Here is a 16,791-nt window from a genome sequence, read left to right as displayed (position 1 = left end):
TCCATCCTAGATACGTATCTCGAAACTAAAGGTTCAACTACCTTTTCGAACGTATGGAATGCCTATGCAATCGTTATTCTCAGTATTCCTCGCGAACCACGGCACTAAGGTTATGTTTCGTAGTATTTTATTCTGGAACCGTTGAATGATCTTCATATTGCTGTTACTGGTTGTGCCCCACAGTTTAATTCCGTAAGTCTATACCAGCTTCAAGAAAGCCTTATAAAGAAGAATATTGATGGTTAAAGAAAGTTAAGATCCCTTATCCAAGATCCAGTACATATTTTTAAACTAAATGTCAAGCAACTTCCTTTTCTCCCTTATATGATCTCTCAAAGTTAAACAGCGATGAAGGAAAAAGCCCAAATACCTTATCTTGCATAAGCTATTCTGACACCGCTTAAATGAACTACAGAGCAATCTTTTCTTCTCGTCGTGAATGTTACGTGGCTGGACTTTGTCGAATTTACCTTTGTTCTCCATTTACGTAGCCAAACCCTGATGGTATACACTGCAAATCGTAATTTATCTGAGGCTATATTCGAGCTATCTTCAACCTCCAATATTGCCGTGTCATCTGCATATGATGTAACTGTGCACACTGTTTGGTTTAGGTAGGTCAGTAGCGTAGACCACGAGTAGAAGAGGTCCCAGAACTCTTGAGGCTGAGGAACTCCTGAGTTATTGTCGAAAAACTTGAATATCTCTTGATGGCAGTTAACTCGTAAAAAGCGAGTCCATATAGCTGAGTAGAATTAACCAATAAGGTTGTGGCAGGCACAATTTTAATTTGAAAAGAAGTCAAGGCAATCAGACTTTATAAAATGTTTGTTCTACGTCCAAAAAGGCTGCCAAACAATAACTTTTCTCTTCTAGACACCTAACGATAACACCAGTAAATTTATGGGCTTGTTCCACAGTTGAATGACCACCCCTAAATCCAAACTGATGGTCGGGTATTACTCCTTTGCTTTCTAACACTCGTTATTATCAGCATAGGGAACAGTTTTATAACAATTTTAGATGAAATAGATAGTAGGCTTATAGACATATACGAAGATACTTCCAAATAGTTTTAACTATTTGAACGCAAATAAATTCTGAGGCTTCAACAAAAGATTTATAAAATCCTTCCAAAGTTTTAATCAGAAGTCTCCCTACTTATGAACATCATACCTAATATTCATCAGTCTCTTCTTGGAATATATGAAGACAATTTTCTACATAAATCCTCGATCTATGAAGAAACCAAAACGGTTTGGCAGGGGCATTATTCTCAGGATCGAATATGAAGTATCGTGAATAATATTCGATTTCCATAACAAGGGATTAATTTTTTGCATGGCTTATTCATTGACTTTATTCTATGAAAGTCTTTGGACACATAACCTTTAGATAATTTTTAAGAAACTGTATCTCACCTTTTTTATACGCGTTACATAAATAATAATAACTGGAATAAATTATTTAAAACAACAAAATAATGTACTACCTCTTTCTGTCAAAAATAATGCACAGCGGTTTCCATTTTTTTTTTTTTTTTTAGGAAGCATTAGGGAAAACTTTAATCAGCCATTAAGATAAAACTTCTATTTGAAAAATAATAACTTACTATATTTTCCTGAATTATGAATCTGCTATGTTCTGCATCCAATAAAAATTAAAAAAATATATATTTGACCTATAATTCTCAAAAAAAAAAAATTTTTTATTACTGAAATTCATCAAACAATGTAGCCAAAACCGGTTTTTTCTTTCTAAGATGGGCTCTATAACTTTATTAAACTTGATTATTTCATCCAAATGTCACTAATATGCTAGAAAAAAAACAGATAGGGAAATTGTTTATGCCTCAATTCGGATTGTTGTACATATGGAAAAAATAAAAATTTTATTTTTATGTAAAGGATTTTAAAATTTCAGTTTATACAAACTTGATGTTAATTTATATTTTTAAATTATTTTTATTTTACATTTTTTAAGATCAAGAATCAGAAATAATAAGTGGCAAGAAATGGTACCCCTTACTTATTATACTAAAGATCCTGGGTTCGATTCCCTAGATACGGAAAAAATATACGAATCAACCACAACGTACAATTTCAACTAACAAAAAAAAAATCACAAAATTGAGAAAATTGATAATTATTTTACTTAATGCCACTAAATTCAATTTATCAAGACATTAAGTGATTAACAATTTTTTTTAAATATAATTAATTTTTTTTTAACCTCCGGTAAAACCGATAGATATTGCTTCAGAAGATAAGATGCATGATTTGTGCGTGTATGAAAATGCCATGTCTGACCGAGATTTGAACCTGGGCTCTCCGGATGAAATGCCGAGGCGCTACCACTCGCTCCACAGAGGCCGGCAATTAATTTTATTTATTTTTAATTAAGTTACATTTTAGGTTTTTACTATTTTACTTTTCTTTATAATCTAATTTTTTAAGAATGGTTATAGAATAGTTTTTTTTTATTTTAACTGGGAAATATCGGAAAATCATCCTTTTCTTTCCATGGACCAGTATTATGTATTATACTCGTAATTTCCACAATGATCATCATTGTTCAATCATGATATCATGTGGACTTTATTGTTTGAATAGTTTTGTGAGATCTATAGCCGCTCTTATGCCTCTTGAACCTGTTTACTCTGAAACATATTGTTGTTTATTAATCTTTTTAAAAATGCTATACGAATAACATTAATGCTAAAAATCTAAATATGAAAAATTTAACTTTATTTAATCATTGTAAATAAAATATAAATAAGCAAAAATGTATTACAATATAAATTTTTCGGATGTTAATGTTCGTGTGTGTTTGGCGTTTGCCTCTAAATCTCCATCTCCAGAATTACTAGACCGATTTTCACCAAACTTGGTCAGATTATTTCTATTAACGGGGCATTGATGCCATTAAATTTTCAACTTAAAAGGTCAAGATGGTGAGGCTGTAGAGCATGATTACCTTCATTCAATTCAATATTTCGCCTAATTAAGGTGATTAATTATTTCTTAGCACATTTGTTAATTAAAAAATAAAAAAACGTTTTTGCAAAATCTTGGGGTCTTTTTCAAAAATTGTTGTTGTAGTCGTCTGCTACGTGGTGACGTCACAGGTAAGCGGTAGAATTAAATAAATGAATAATTTTTAAAGTGTAAATAAGTAAATCGGTCTGGCTCGGTCTCGAACTCGATCACCGGTTGGCGCGGTACCTGGTGCGTCAAGCCTTGCTGCTTCACCAGTCTGCCGACCGTAAAAGCTATATTTATTCTAATTAGAGTATAATTAGAGCCGACCATCGCCGCTAGTAACGCGGCTTTATCCGCGTGACGGGAAAGTCCTACAACTGTGTTATCAGTTTTTAATGTTTGTTTTTTATTAATGTTTATATATATATATAATTTATTTTACATTAGTTATGAAGTATTTACCAAAATTTTATATTTTTATTAATTGAGAAAGTTTAGTGTCCTTTTTATCATATTAATTTAAATAAAAAGAAAAAAATTGTTTTGACTCCTTTATTTTTTGAACAAATATCAATTGAGGAAAAAACATTTTACGAACACGTAATAAAAAAAATAATAATAATATTAATTACAAACAAATTTTAAAGGAAAAATACATTTTATAATTTAATTTAATTTAATTAACAATAGAAATTTTTTTAAGTAAACATTACCAGCAAATTTCTGTAAAATTATATTTGCAATTTAATGACTTCCGATTTTTATAAAATGTCATTTATTAATGAATGATTTGTAATAAAATATAATTTAAGTACAATAAATTAACAGTGTTATTGTTTTTAATTACACTTCCTTTTCATTGATATTTGAAGAAAGAAAATTTATATAACAATTTTTTTTTATGTAAAATAATTCAGATTTTTTAAATTAATTAAAATGTAATATGTATATTTTAAACGTAGCTATAATCGTGTAAAATAAACGCAGATGCTGCAGTATTACAAAGATTATGAATATATTTTATTTAATTAGTTCTCTTTAACATCAAATAAAGTTAGTGGTAAAATTATTAAATGTAGTACCTTTATTTTTCCTCTTTAAGTCTGACGTATGGATGCATTAATCAAATGCAAAATCATGATTTCCGTAATATATATTTTTCTAGATAGAATATTTTGAATCAATTTATTTATAAAAGCTTTCAGAAAGGTAAATGTTTGATATTTTTTCGAAGGGAATAAATATTAGTGTGTTTCAGAACCACGCAGACATTAAATTATTATTTTTTTAAATACATTATTCTGCATTGAAGAACACCAACAGGAAAATTAGAAAATTTAGTTCGGAAGAAATTAAAAGGAAAGTTAAATTGATTTGTAATATTTTATTACATATATATGCTATTCATACACCTTATATATAGTTTATTCATACATCTGAGATGTTACTAGGAGAAAACTTTGACGATAGCTTAATTAGTTCTAAATACCTGTTTTTAAACGTTTTTCGGATATTTTTTGTAATTCTGTACACGTTTTTTGGAAGAGAATCGCCTTTCTTTGAATTCAAATTTGTAGTTAGATAAGAGATTTATGCTCGAATTTTAGAAAAGAATTTATGCACTACGTTAGATGTATATTCCAATTACTACTAAATCATTGTTCATGTGCTAACTGAATCATTAAATAAAATGTCTTAGGATAATTAATTCCATTTTCTTTTTGGAGCAGTTAATGATACCACTATTGTTTTATAAAATAATTCAAACAATTCAAAAATCATTTTCTGAATGTTTCCACAGTTCGAGCTCGTGTTATGATCAACACTTTATATTGATTTATCAGTTATTTATGCAGTTTATCAGTGTGTTTTTCCTTTACGGCAACTTTTACCCAAGTATCGTCATCTTAACTTTACTTTTACTACGTATCAGACACCACTCAATTTGAATTTCAATATCAATCTTTCAATAGTTGCTCCTTTTCTAAATTACAAACTAAGATCAGGTGATGTAGCGATAGTTCTAAACACAGGAACTAAGTTTACTGTTTAATTATTATTCATCAGTTAGTGTCCATGTTCTTTCTATCTTAACTGATCAACATATTTACCTCTAAGGTTTTATTCTGTAACTGATTCACATCACGTGGATGATGTGTACTAAATTCTTATGTAATGGGATTTAATTTCGATTTTAATGCTATGGAAATCCCCAGATCAAGATATTCATCGATAAGAAGCGATCCTTCACTGATTATGAATTATAAATTTCTTATGTTAACTGTGATATTCCAATATAATGACTAGATAACTACCATGTGATAGTTCGTTAAATTATCCTTTATTACGTATATTAAAAGGTATTAGAAGTTCATTAAAAGTGGTATTAGGTTTTAAAAAAATTTGGTTGAAATTTTATCTAATACTGCTGTAGCACATTGGCAACAGTAACAGTAATAGTATGTTGCGTACTTATTACTTTTTTACTAATCGATTTTTTTATTGGAGTTAAAGATAGTTACATTAACTTGGCATTAAACAATATAGACAATTTAGCATTTAAAAATTTCATTAGAAGAAAAATCTAACACTAATTAAATTTCCTATTTTATTATTATGTTTTTAAGAATATCACTTTAATGTTTCACATACTTTTTTAAAATAGCTCAGTCCAATCTCCCACGAATTTTCATTTATCTTTGATTTAATAGTTTTTATTATTCCTGTGCGTATAGTCAACATCGATTAACTAAAAGTAACAGAGATATCAGTAATATCTATGGAGAAAAATAAAATTTATTTTAAAAGCACAAAGAAAATAATTTCAAATTTAATATGAATAGCTTAACTTTTAGGAATCAGTGTAATAAAATTAGAAATACAACAGAAAAATTGAAGCGAATAGTAAAAACATAGTGACATATGGGACCTATATGTACGCATTATCTACATCCTTTTGTGTTTATATCAGAATTAGAAAGATATATAATGAAATCAATGATTTAGATTAATGGGTACAGAATTCCCATTATCATTTGAGTTCGATTTTCAATCGCTCGGTTGGAAGGGGTCGGCCAGAATATTATTGAAATGGAAATAATAAGTCGGTTTTAACGGATAGGCTCTAATATAATAGGTTAGGGTAGTCTCACTGTTTTCATTGAAAGAATAAAATAGAGAAAATAACTACCGTTGTATAGTTTTATTTTACTGTTACCACATGACTAGTTCTTGAAAGTCAATTTTTCTTTAGGAATTTTATTATTATTTAATTTGTTTGTATAATTTAGAAGTCTACTTTAAAGCAATGATTCACAACCTTTTTAGCTTTAAATACCCAAAAAGTAAAAAATAAATATATATATATATATTTCGTGACCTCCCAACCGCAACCCAATGAAACCTAATTAAAACTATTTAGCTGCGATGATAGCGACCTGTATGAACATTCATGTATGTACACTGATCATGCGTGCATACATTGGTTCTCATTATTACATGTCATTGTACATAAATACATATCATTGGTTCATTGGAGAACACAATTGGTTCTCGTGTGATGTTGCAAACGAACAAACAGACAGAACCCCCCACAAACGTTCGCATTTATATCACACACACGCGAGCGCGCATATACACAAACACACACATTGTTATTATTATTTTTTTGTTTTGTCTCGGAGATTCACATCCGGAATTCAGAATGAGGGGCCATTGGGGCATACCTCATTCAATACGTCGGTGAATTAACACAGTACCAACAATCCTGCACGTCTCCAGAATTACCGAATTTTGGGCTTTCGGAATTATGATTTTAGGATCCAGGCCAACCTTTTCTATGTAATTCATTAAATATTTGTTAATTAATCCGTTTTCTGTTATCACAATGGGAATAACTTCTATTGAGTTCAGTCTGTAAATTTCTTTATATTCTATTGCCAGAGGGATGCACTTGGTTATTTTATCTATTTCAGCCTTATTAATATTGTGATCTGATGGATATGTGACATCAATGAGAAGAGCAGTTTTTCTCTGATGTTGTGTAGAACCATGTCTGGCCTATTAGCAGCAACAAATTTGTCAGTATGAATGGGGAGATCATAATACAGTCTACAATGCTCATTTTCCAATGTAGGTTTGGAAAATGGCATTGTCCTTATTATATTCATAATAAGGACATTGCTCCCTGACATCTACAAGTCCTAATTTTAATGCCAATCCCTGATGAACAATGTTTACTGGAAGATTGTGGCGATGCAGATATTCCGTGTTAGCCAAGTTGGAGCATCCAGTTATCAAATGATCAATTGTTTGAGATGATTGATGGCATACTCTGCACTCACCGATGTCCTGATTTTCTATGAACTTATTGTAGTTGTTTTTCGCAATGACCTGGTCCCGGATGGCATAGATAACCCCTTCATTTTCCCCAAACAGAGACCCATCCTTTAGCCAACGCGTAGATGCGTCCTTATCGGCATTTTCGAGAGAATGGGGAAATCTACCGTGGAGTGCCTTAGGTTTTCATGCTTGTATCCTATCACTGGTTGTAAAAATAGTGGAGTAGAAATTGTCATCATTCAATCATAGAGGGGAGTAGCCCTTGTCAGATGTAACTATTGTTTTGTGCAATGACGATGTTTCAGATCCGGAGAGAAAATATCTCTTCATTGATGTAATCTGTCTGTTACAAAGCGACTTCAGGTCGAGGAGGCCTCTACCACCTTCTTTACGAGATATATACAAATGTTCTACTGCGGATTTAGGGCGGCATCCTGTATTTTGTTAATGTTGTGCGTACCAAGATGTTCAAGTTTTCAAGATCTGTCTGGGACCAATGAAAAACTCCAAATGAGTATGTGAGAACTAGCACACACCAAGAGTTAATGGCTTTGATTTTGTTTTTTGCGTTGAGTTCTGTTTTTCAGGATTTTTCGGAGTCTTTCTCTGAATAATTTCTCTAATTGTTGTTTGCTTGATTTATTGTTTATGATGAGAGTCTGTTTGAAACCAAGATATTTGTAAGTGTCCTCTGCGTCTAGTGGCTATATTTCTCCATTTCCCAGCAAACTGTAGGATTTTGTAACATCCTCAATTTCTCCCTTTATAACCTTTAGAATGGCACATTTCCCGATACCAAAGTGGATCTGGATATCATTGCTGAATACGGCTGTAATATTCAGCAAACTTGCAAGCTCTATATCATTGCTAGCATACAATTAGAGTCCTCCTTGTGACCCAGATCTCAGCACCGGTAATATCTCTCTTGCTCCTAAGCAGGACCACCCTGAATGAGATCATGCCTATTCGCAGACGCCCTTCTGTAATAATTTCTCTACTTCGCCCTTATAAATCGCCAGCGAAGCCACCGAGTATTCGAGTGTACCGGCATCTGCTTAACAGCCTGACTCCTTTCCTCGCCTATTTCTACTATCTTCATCACAGTCCTGACCACCTCCTATTTGGTAGTGAGGACATCTATGTCCTTAATATTGACTCGTTGGATGTGCTCCCTTTTTCTTAAAGCGACTTTCAATTCTTGGACCCCTTCCTGGATTTTCGTGATCAATTTCTCAGGACCTTCCGTTTCATCCTTGACTCTGATTCATATGTTCTCTATCTATCCCCTAGGAACGGGGATAATTTCTGAGTCTCCTTCGGCTCTTCCTCCCTTGGGCTGTTTGAGGAGGTCAGCGAAAGTCTTCTTGCCCTGTATATCGGCTGCCTTAATTTTCAAGGTCTTAGTCTTCTCTGCGGGTACTCTGCTGACCGATCTATCTCTTTCGGCCGTTCTTTCAATATATAGATCAGTTGTTCTGTTGATCCTGCGACCCGCACAGTCCAGCACCTTCCTGGTCACATGGGCCGCATCACTTTCCTCTACTGCAAAAACTGCATCGTGTTTGGCTTCCAGGAAGAAATATCTCCGAAATTTCGTTTCTTATATGAATGATGTTCCCCTTCCCTATTGACGAATCTATCACCAGGATGAACACTTTTCTTTGATAATCATCCATATCCTCTCCATGTAAAATTGTGGCCGTCTTCGTGGAGGCAAGAAGTTGGCCTGCCTTCAGCTGTCCCGCCATCATCAAATCCTTGATTCTCGGAGCCTTTCTGAAGATGGACTCCGAAAATCTACTTTTCAAGTTTGCCAGGTCCAATATGACCGCCAAGTCCTTCTCCCTTTCCAAGAAAACTGGTTCTCTCATTTCCACTGTCTTGAGCAACTATTCCCTGTTCTCCTTCGCTGTCATCAGTACATCTATAGCCTCATTCTTCACTCCCTCCTCAAGTTACCGGAGTAATTCACTGTCTCCAGCATCCACCCTAGTCTGGCGTGTCACCCCTTTACTCTCCGCCTTTCCCTCAAGTGGACGTGACTCCGCGAATCCGCGAAAGGCTGCCATATCCCCAGTCAAATCCTTAACTCCCTGACTGTATGACTTTTTCCGCGTGCTTACTGAGCGTTCCGCTCCCTCTAAGTAACTCTTTTACATATTTGGTCAATTCACCTTTAGGGGTACATTCCAGCCTCTTCTCCACCTCTATTTCTGCGATTACGTTTTTAGCAGAGCGGTTTCTCTTCCTCCGTTTCTTCCTCTTTTCCTCCGCCGATGCCACCTTAGTCGACTCACTGGCCGTAGAGTCCCTCGAACTGTACACGTATTGGAGAGCCTGCTCTTGTTCGCTTCTAAAACGTTTCACCATTTTCCGAAAAAGAAGATCTTCAAACCAACTCTAACCTCCGAAAACGGTTAGATCACACAAAAACACGGAGTTTGACACCCCACACGCCGAAGAGGGGGGTTGCAAAATCTCAAAATCTCCGGAACCCCACGATAGAAATTGCTCCGCACCTTGTCCGGGGAGGGGGGAGGAAAAAGTATCCACAAAAAAAATTGGGAGTGAGAGGGGGTAGAATGTTAGAAACCAGAAAGGGATAGCCTTTATGATTGGTAGGGGTGGAAAGAAGGGTAGAAGGATGAAGGAGAATAATGGTAACAACCGGGTCCAAATCAACCCCTCCTTTACATTTTGGTAGTGTGCTAACCTCAAGTAATATCCGTTTATAATTTGTATCATGTCTGTGGTACACGAGCAGATTCGTCAATTATTCTTCTTTTCAATTCGTCAGTGTCTGCAGGTTTTGTTTTGTAAACATTATGTTTCTTTACCCCTAAAAAAATAATTCAGAGCAGACAGATCTTGGGACCTGGCAGGCCATTCTACGGCTTCTCTATGTCCTATCCAGCGATTTGGAAATTATTTATTTAAAATCTTCCATGCCCTTAGATAATAATGAGGTAGTGCCCCCATCTTGCTCAAACCATACGTTATTACTTAATTCTCGTCCAACATTTCCCCGGATATTTGGTAAAATCCTATCGACTAACAAGTTGCAGTAAGCATCTCCTGTAAGATTATCATCTAAAATAAAAGTTGTTACAATACGTTGACCGACGATTCTCGCCCAAAACGTTAACTCTGAGGGTGCTGTGTATGAGCTTGCAATATCCATCTGGAATTATTATCGCTCCAATATTGACAGTTTTGCTTATTCACATGACCATTTAACATAAGAGTTGCTTAATCAGTAATTATTGAATTAGGAAGATTTGCGTCTTCGTCTAATCTTTGCATTACAATATCACAATACTCAACTCGGCAGTCAAAATCATCTTCCGAAAAGTTTTGCACAAGGTGTAGCTTACAAGAGTAAAAGTTTAATTCTTTTAAGAATTTTTTGAGCTGAAAAATAATTGATGTCATGTTGGACAACAGCTTTCCGAATTGATGAATGAAGGTCTTTAATAAAGGTCTGGAATATATCTAATGGTTTTGCATGAGTTGTGACAGTTCTTGGTCTACCGTTGCGAGAACAAATTTTTTACAGAATCGGTTTCTTCAAATATGGTACTGTCTGATCACAGTCGATTTACTTATCGGTTCTCTGTTACGAAATCTATTATTAAATAAATCACATACCTCTTGCAAAAACCGAACTCTGTCACCATACCCGTACACTATCAAATGAGGTATTCTTTCGGTTTCACTTAAAGAAGGCATCGTTATTTGAAGATTTACTTTTTAATAAAAGTAAATATGTACTGTAAATGAACGAGGAAACTAATAATAACATTTTCACAAAATAACAAATTCTAATCACTTGGCCTACAACTTAATTTTTACTGGCACTATAAAATTTTACCATTGCAAGTATGTTGAAGTAAAAAGGTAAAATTAGGGTTTAATAGGTTGCATTGTTATATCGTAATACAGACTGCTTTGTTATAAATTAATAGCTGATTTACTCAACTAAATTTGTAATACATTTTTAAGTAAATAGTTCCAGCTGCTGGTCGCCTTGGCGCAAGTGGTAGCATCTCGGCCTTTCATCCGGACGTCCCGGGTTCGAATCCCAGTAGGCATGGTAGTTTTCACACGCTACAAAAATTGTCATTTATCTCATCCTCTGAAAAACAGTCCTCAGGCAAAACAGTCGTCATTTTCAATACTGTCGAGTAAATCCTTTTGTTCGATGGTATCGGGTGAAATTAACCTTCAGGCATTTAAGATCCACTCGTACATCACATTTAATGTTGGCCGTTTAATTCTCCCATCAGGCTTGTACTCATGATTGTTTTAAGATGTCCATCTTGAATATAGTTTTAGTTTGTGTTCCTTTAAAGGTCTGTTGATTGACACATCCAAGGGGCGGTACATCGATGTTAATCCACCAGCAGTCATGGGCATGTTCGTCTCTTTTTTAAGACATGTCTTTACAATATAAAGACCCTTTTAAATTAAAAGAGCAAAATTACCAATTGGCCTACCCCATACGGCATAAATAGACTAAACATATAAAATTAACAATCAAAACGTACAAAATCACAGGCAAAATAGTAAAATTTTAAACGCATTTCAATAATTATTAGATATTCGAATACAGACGCAAGTCCTTAAGGACAATACAAATAACGATACATTTGATAATCGACATATTGTTCCCTAAAATATTTCATGAATAATATTCATGAAGTGCCCATAATAATATTCCGTGTGCGCTATTCGTCAACGGCAAATAATAACCTCCTCTTGACGGTCTTTTCTACATTAAGAGTCCCACTGTTACACGGTGTCTTTAACCAGGCGAAGTTTACTGTTGTGGTAGTGTTCCATCCACTTTGCCACTTATCACAAACCATCCTTTTGAGAGAGCAGACAAGATTATCAAAAACAACGCAATTAGTGGATGGAGGCAGAAAACAAGCCTCTTTTGCCCCACGATTAGTGTGCTCATTGCCTGAAATTCCAGTATGAGTTGGACAAGATCTAGCAGTTGTGATATGTTGAGTCATTTCAGAAATAATAGACTGTATCTCACAGACAATAGGGTGTTTGGGATACATGTCACTCGCTAATCACCTGCAACGCACTCATGGAATCTGAGCAGACGTATCGAATTGTTAATTTTATTTAAGGTCTTATTAATAGCACACAGCTCCTTGACGAAAACACTGACGGTCCTGGAAAGGCCAAACATATATGATCTACTGCCAACCACAAAAGCACAGTCAAGAGAATTATCGACTTAAAAGCTTTCTGTATAAACTATAACATCAGGTTTAAAATTATTAACAATATTATTCAATTCTTTTCGTAAGAACCGGATTCATGTACTTTATTTGATATCGACCAAGAGTAAAGCAATTATTAACGGGATAAGGCCGCCAAGGGTGATAATAACGTTGAGATACCCGTAAGAACTGGAGATAATTGTGTATTTAGAGATAAGAAAGGCGATAAGTTCTGATACCTAGTGGGGCAGTAGATCTCGGCCTTTCCTGATATAAATTAATATATAGGTTGGAGAACATCGTGTCAAAAGTCGGACGATTTGGTTGCGCTTTAATACGAGCTAGATAGGAGAAAATCATTTGGTTTCGTCTGTATCAAAGCGATGACTCACCACAGTCCAGTATTACACTTACCAAGGGGCTTGAAAGAAATGCACTTGATGGATTAAACAAGAGCGGTGCTCCGTGCGGACGAATAAGCCACGCAGCCGTAATCCAAACGGGAATGGACCAGAGATCGGTAGAAGCGCAACACGCATACTCGATCAGCTTCCCAACAAATATTAGGTAGAACTCTCAGCACGTCTAGCATTTTTAGACATTTTACCATCAGCTCTATTAAACGTGTTACCCAAGTTAGTCGTTGGTCAAACCACAATCCTAAAAGTCTAACTCGAGTGCATAGTTCAACAGGTTCATCATATAAAAAACAGTTGAGGATCAACTTGAATCCTCAACCGGGAAAAGTAAATGCATTTCTTTTTCTCCGGGGAAAAGGTGAAGCCAGTCCTTTAGCACCACAATTTATAACGAGTTAGTATAATTTGCAGCAGCCTCTCGGCAGTAACTAAGTTTTATAAGCAATGTAAATTGCAAAATCATCTATAAATAACAAACACATAATGGGGTTTTGCACGCAGTTTCTTATTTTATTTATGGCTACGGCAAACAAGGTAACACTTGTTTCACAAATAAAAATACATTTGATAACATCGTCATATTGTTCCCTGAAATGTTTCTGATGTTAGCCCCTAATTTAAATTTTCAACATAATGCCGCATAACAGATATGGTTCTCAAGGATGTGGTGTACGCCGTCTAACAGAAATGGGTGCATCGGTCCATTCGTGAAGTGCCCGTAGTGATATGGGCACTTCCCTGTGATATTCTGTTTCTAGTGTGAAACTTTCGGATGCCGATTTCCAACTTGAACTCGAAAGGACCGACTACTGATGAAACCCCTTTTATACCCCATTCATACAGAGTAAAGAAGATTGCTCTACTTAAGCCATATCGGACGTCCTATCATATCGATAAATATAGCAACTAGGCGTTGGCAAAGTAATAAGGTGTTTTGAATAACAGATTCCAGGACAACTACATGATCGACAGACGATCTACCTTAGTGGAAAAAGCATTCTTCTGGGGGAATTATGGCATTTTTCTCAGAGTACCGCACTAGACGACGGTTTATCATTCGTCCCATCAAGCTGCATAGATACTGGTTAAGGATGATTATTTGAAAGGCATTTATGTTTACCAGCTTTCAGCACGGGAATCGCCAATGCTTCTGACCAAAAATCTGGAAAAACCTGGTCAGAGAATATCTTATAGTAAATAAACAAAAGATGTCTTAATGCAGTTTCTGGCAAATGAGATAACATACTGAGACTGATATTATCATTTCCAGGGAAAATGTCACGGGAATTATTCAAAGCAGATTTTAATTTGTCAAAAAAAAAGGAATCTTTAATTCATTTTGCGGTCTCCAAAATGGGATACTTCCTACCTGCAACTTATATCTCATAAACTCAGAAAAATATGACGATGTAAGGGAAACTGACATAAACATATTTCCAAACGTGTTCGCCATACAAATTTTTGTGGTGATGAGGATGCCGTTGTTTTCCACTCCAACCACCTGCGTACATAGTCCTGATCCGCACATGCCCCGTGTATTTCTTCATACAGCGGATGATGGAGTTTTCCGAGAAATTGTATCCACACAATTCAGCCACATTTTCCGTTTAGCACACCGAAATACTCGACAGCATACAGCTCTCGCATTCCAGAAAGGCGCAGTGAAATTCTTTCGTAGGCCTTCGATTGAAATTACGTAATGCCCTGCGACCATCTCTTACTGCACTTCTGCAGTCTTCATCTCACCAAGGAACAGCAGGCCGCCTTGTTTTTTCAAGTAGAAGGATAAATTCACTTTCACTAGCTAGTATTAGGTGTGTAAACTTGGAAAATTGGATGAATGCGCTACCATTCTTTTACTGACCAAAGAAATCTTAGTACCCGATCCAGTTCACTTTCCCAGCCATCTATCTGAATGCCTCAGAAGAAAATCGAAATTTTTTTTCTCGATAACCCCCACCTGAATTTAAAAAAAAAATAATATGATTAATCCTCCCATATATAAAAATATTTGAGCCAAATTTGAACAAAATCGGTTCCCTCAATCCCGAAATATATGGCTAAAAGTAGTGTGACACATATACGTACGCACGTACATACGCTTTTGGTCTAGATGAACTAGCTGGACCTTAAAACACAAAGATTTATAAAAACCAGATTATTCATTTTTGACATGATTAGATGTCAAGCTATATTCGATGGAAAAGTAAAAGTTAAAACAAGTTAATATTGACAAAGCAGTACATAAAAATAATTTCTTCTCAAGTTCTAACTCGGTGAGTAAGACTAATATTTAACGTCCTTCTCACAAATGATCCTAAGATAATTGTTAAAATTATTAATTTTATTTTGATTATTGTATTTCTCATATTCATGATGTATTTTCTAAAATGTTACACATGATCTAATCTTATTGTTTTTGCTCTTAGTAAGCAAAGATAAAAAATAAACATTCCTACTTTTGTTAAGGTTCGTATCATTAATTAATATAAATAATAATTTTTAAAATTACGTTTGATATTCTTTTTTTATTAGACATGACTGGCTTTCATTTTGGAACGGAAAATTTTTTATAAAAAAAATCGTTACATAATCGATTCGAAAAATAGTAAGAAACCTTACTGCAATATTTCTTAACAATCAGAAAACACGTTTGGCCTTAACTGCGTCATAAACTTAAAATAAAATCAGCCGAAGTTGCAAACTATTGAGTAAAAACAGAACCTCGTTTTATTTTGTTAACAACAAAATGGTGATCTTTTAAAATAAAACTTTAGTTTAAATACTTTAATTATCTTTTTCAATTTTAACTTATTATATCTATTCAAGGTAATGTTGAACAGCTGTTTCAAATTTTAAAAAAGGTTAATAAAGAAAAAAATTAGCTGTTCTGTTATTAAATAATATTTCAGATATACTTATAGTGAAAACTTAAAAAATAAACCTCATGGGTTTTTATACAACGTTTTTAATTTGAAATAAAACGAGGTTCCGTTTTTACTCAATGGTTTGAAATTTCGGCTAATTTTATAAGTTTGTGACGGAGTTTAGGTCAAACGTTTTTCTGATTTTTATGAAATATTGCAATATATTGCAATAAGATTTCTTCCTATTTGGTAAAACAATGGTAAAAAGTTTGTGTAACGATTCTTTTTGTATAAAAATTTTTAAGTGGGTTTTTGTATGACATCATATAGTTTAAATTTACATTTCAATAATTTAATCTTACGAAAACATAGATTATCATGAAAAACAAAATTCTACAAATCTTAAGCCTCTTATCTTTTCCAGACTAATATGAGAATGCCATTCGTGAAATATTAATATCAATGGTAACGTTTTGTAGTAAAAACATTTTTCTAAAATATTGAAAACCATTTTTTAACCTGCATTTCGTTTTCATGAAAAAATCACATTTTTTAATGAATTTTTTGTTAATGTGAAATATTAGCCAAATCCGTTTGTAAATAAAATATTTACGAAATAAACTTTGAAAACTTGTTAAATAATAAACTTCCTGGGTTTTTATATAACGTTTTTAATTTAAAATAAAACGAGGTCCTGCTTTTACTCGTTTATTCCTTTCAACTAAATTACTTCACCTTTAAAACCTTTAAGTTTTATTCATTTAAATAGTCTTTATAAGATGAAAAAATCTAGGACCTTTTTCGGTACGGGGTACCATATTTTACTTTTTTTATTTCAATAAACAATATAACCAACCTAACTAAACATTACGTACTCCCGGTAACCTCGTCTAATTAACGTTAAATATGAATATTATATACGTTTAACGTTAATTAGATGAGG

The sequence above is a fragment of the Lycorma delicatula genome, chromosome 1, assembly GCF_047948215.1.
Source record: "Lycorma delicatula isolate Av1 chromosome 1, ASM4794821v1, whole genome shotgun sequence".
Taxonomy (NCBI): Eukaryota; Metazoa; Arthropoda; class Insecta; order Hemiptera; family Fulgoridae; genus Lycorma; species Lycorma delicatula.
This window is presented reverse-complemented; position numbering follows the sequence as displayed.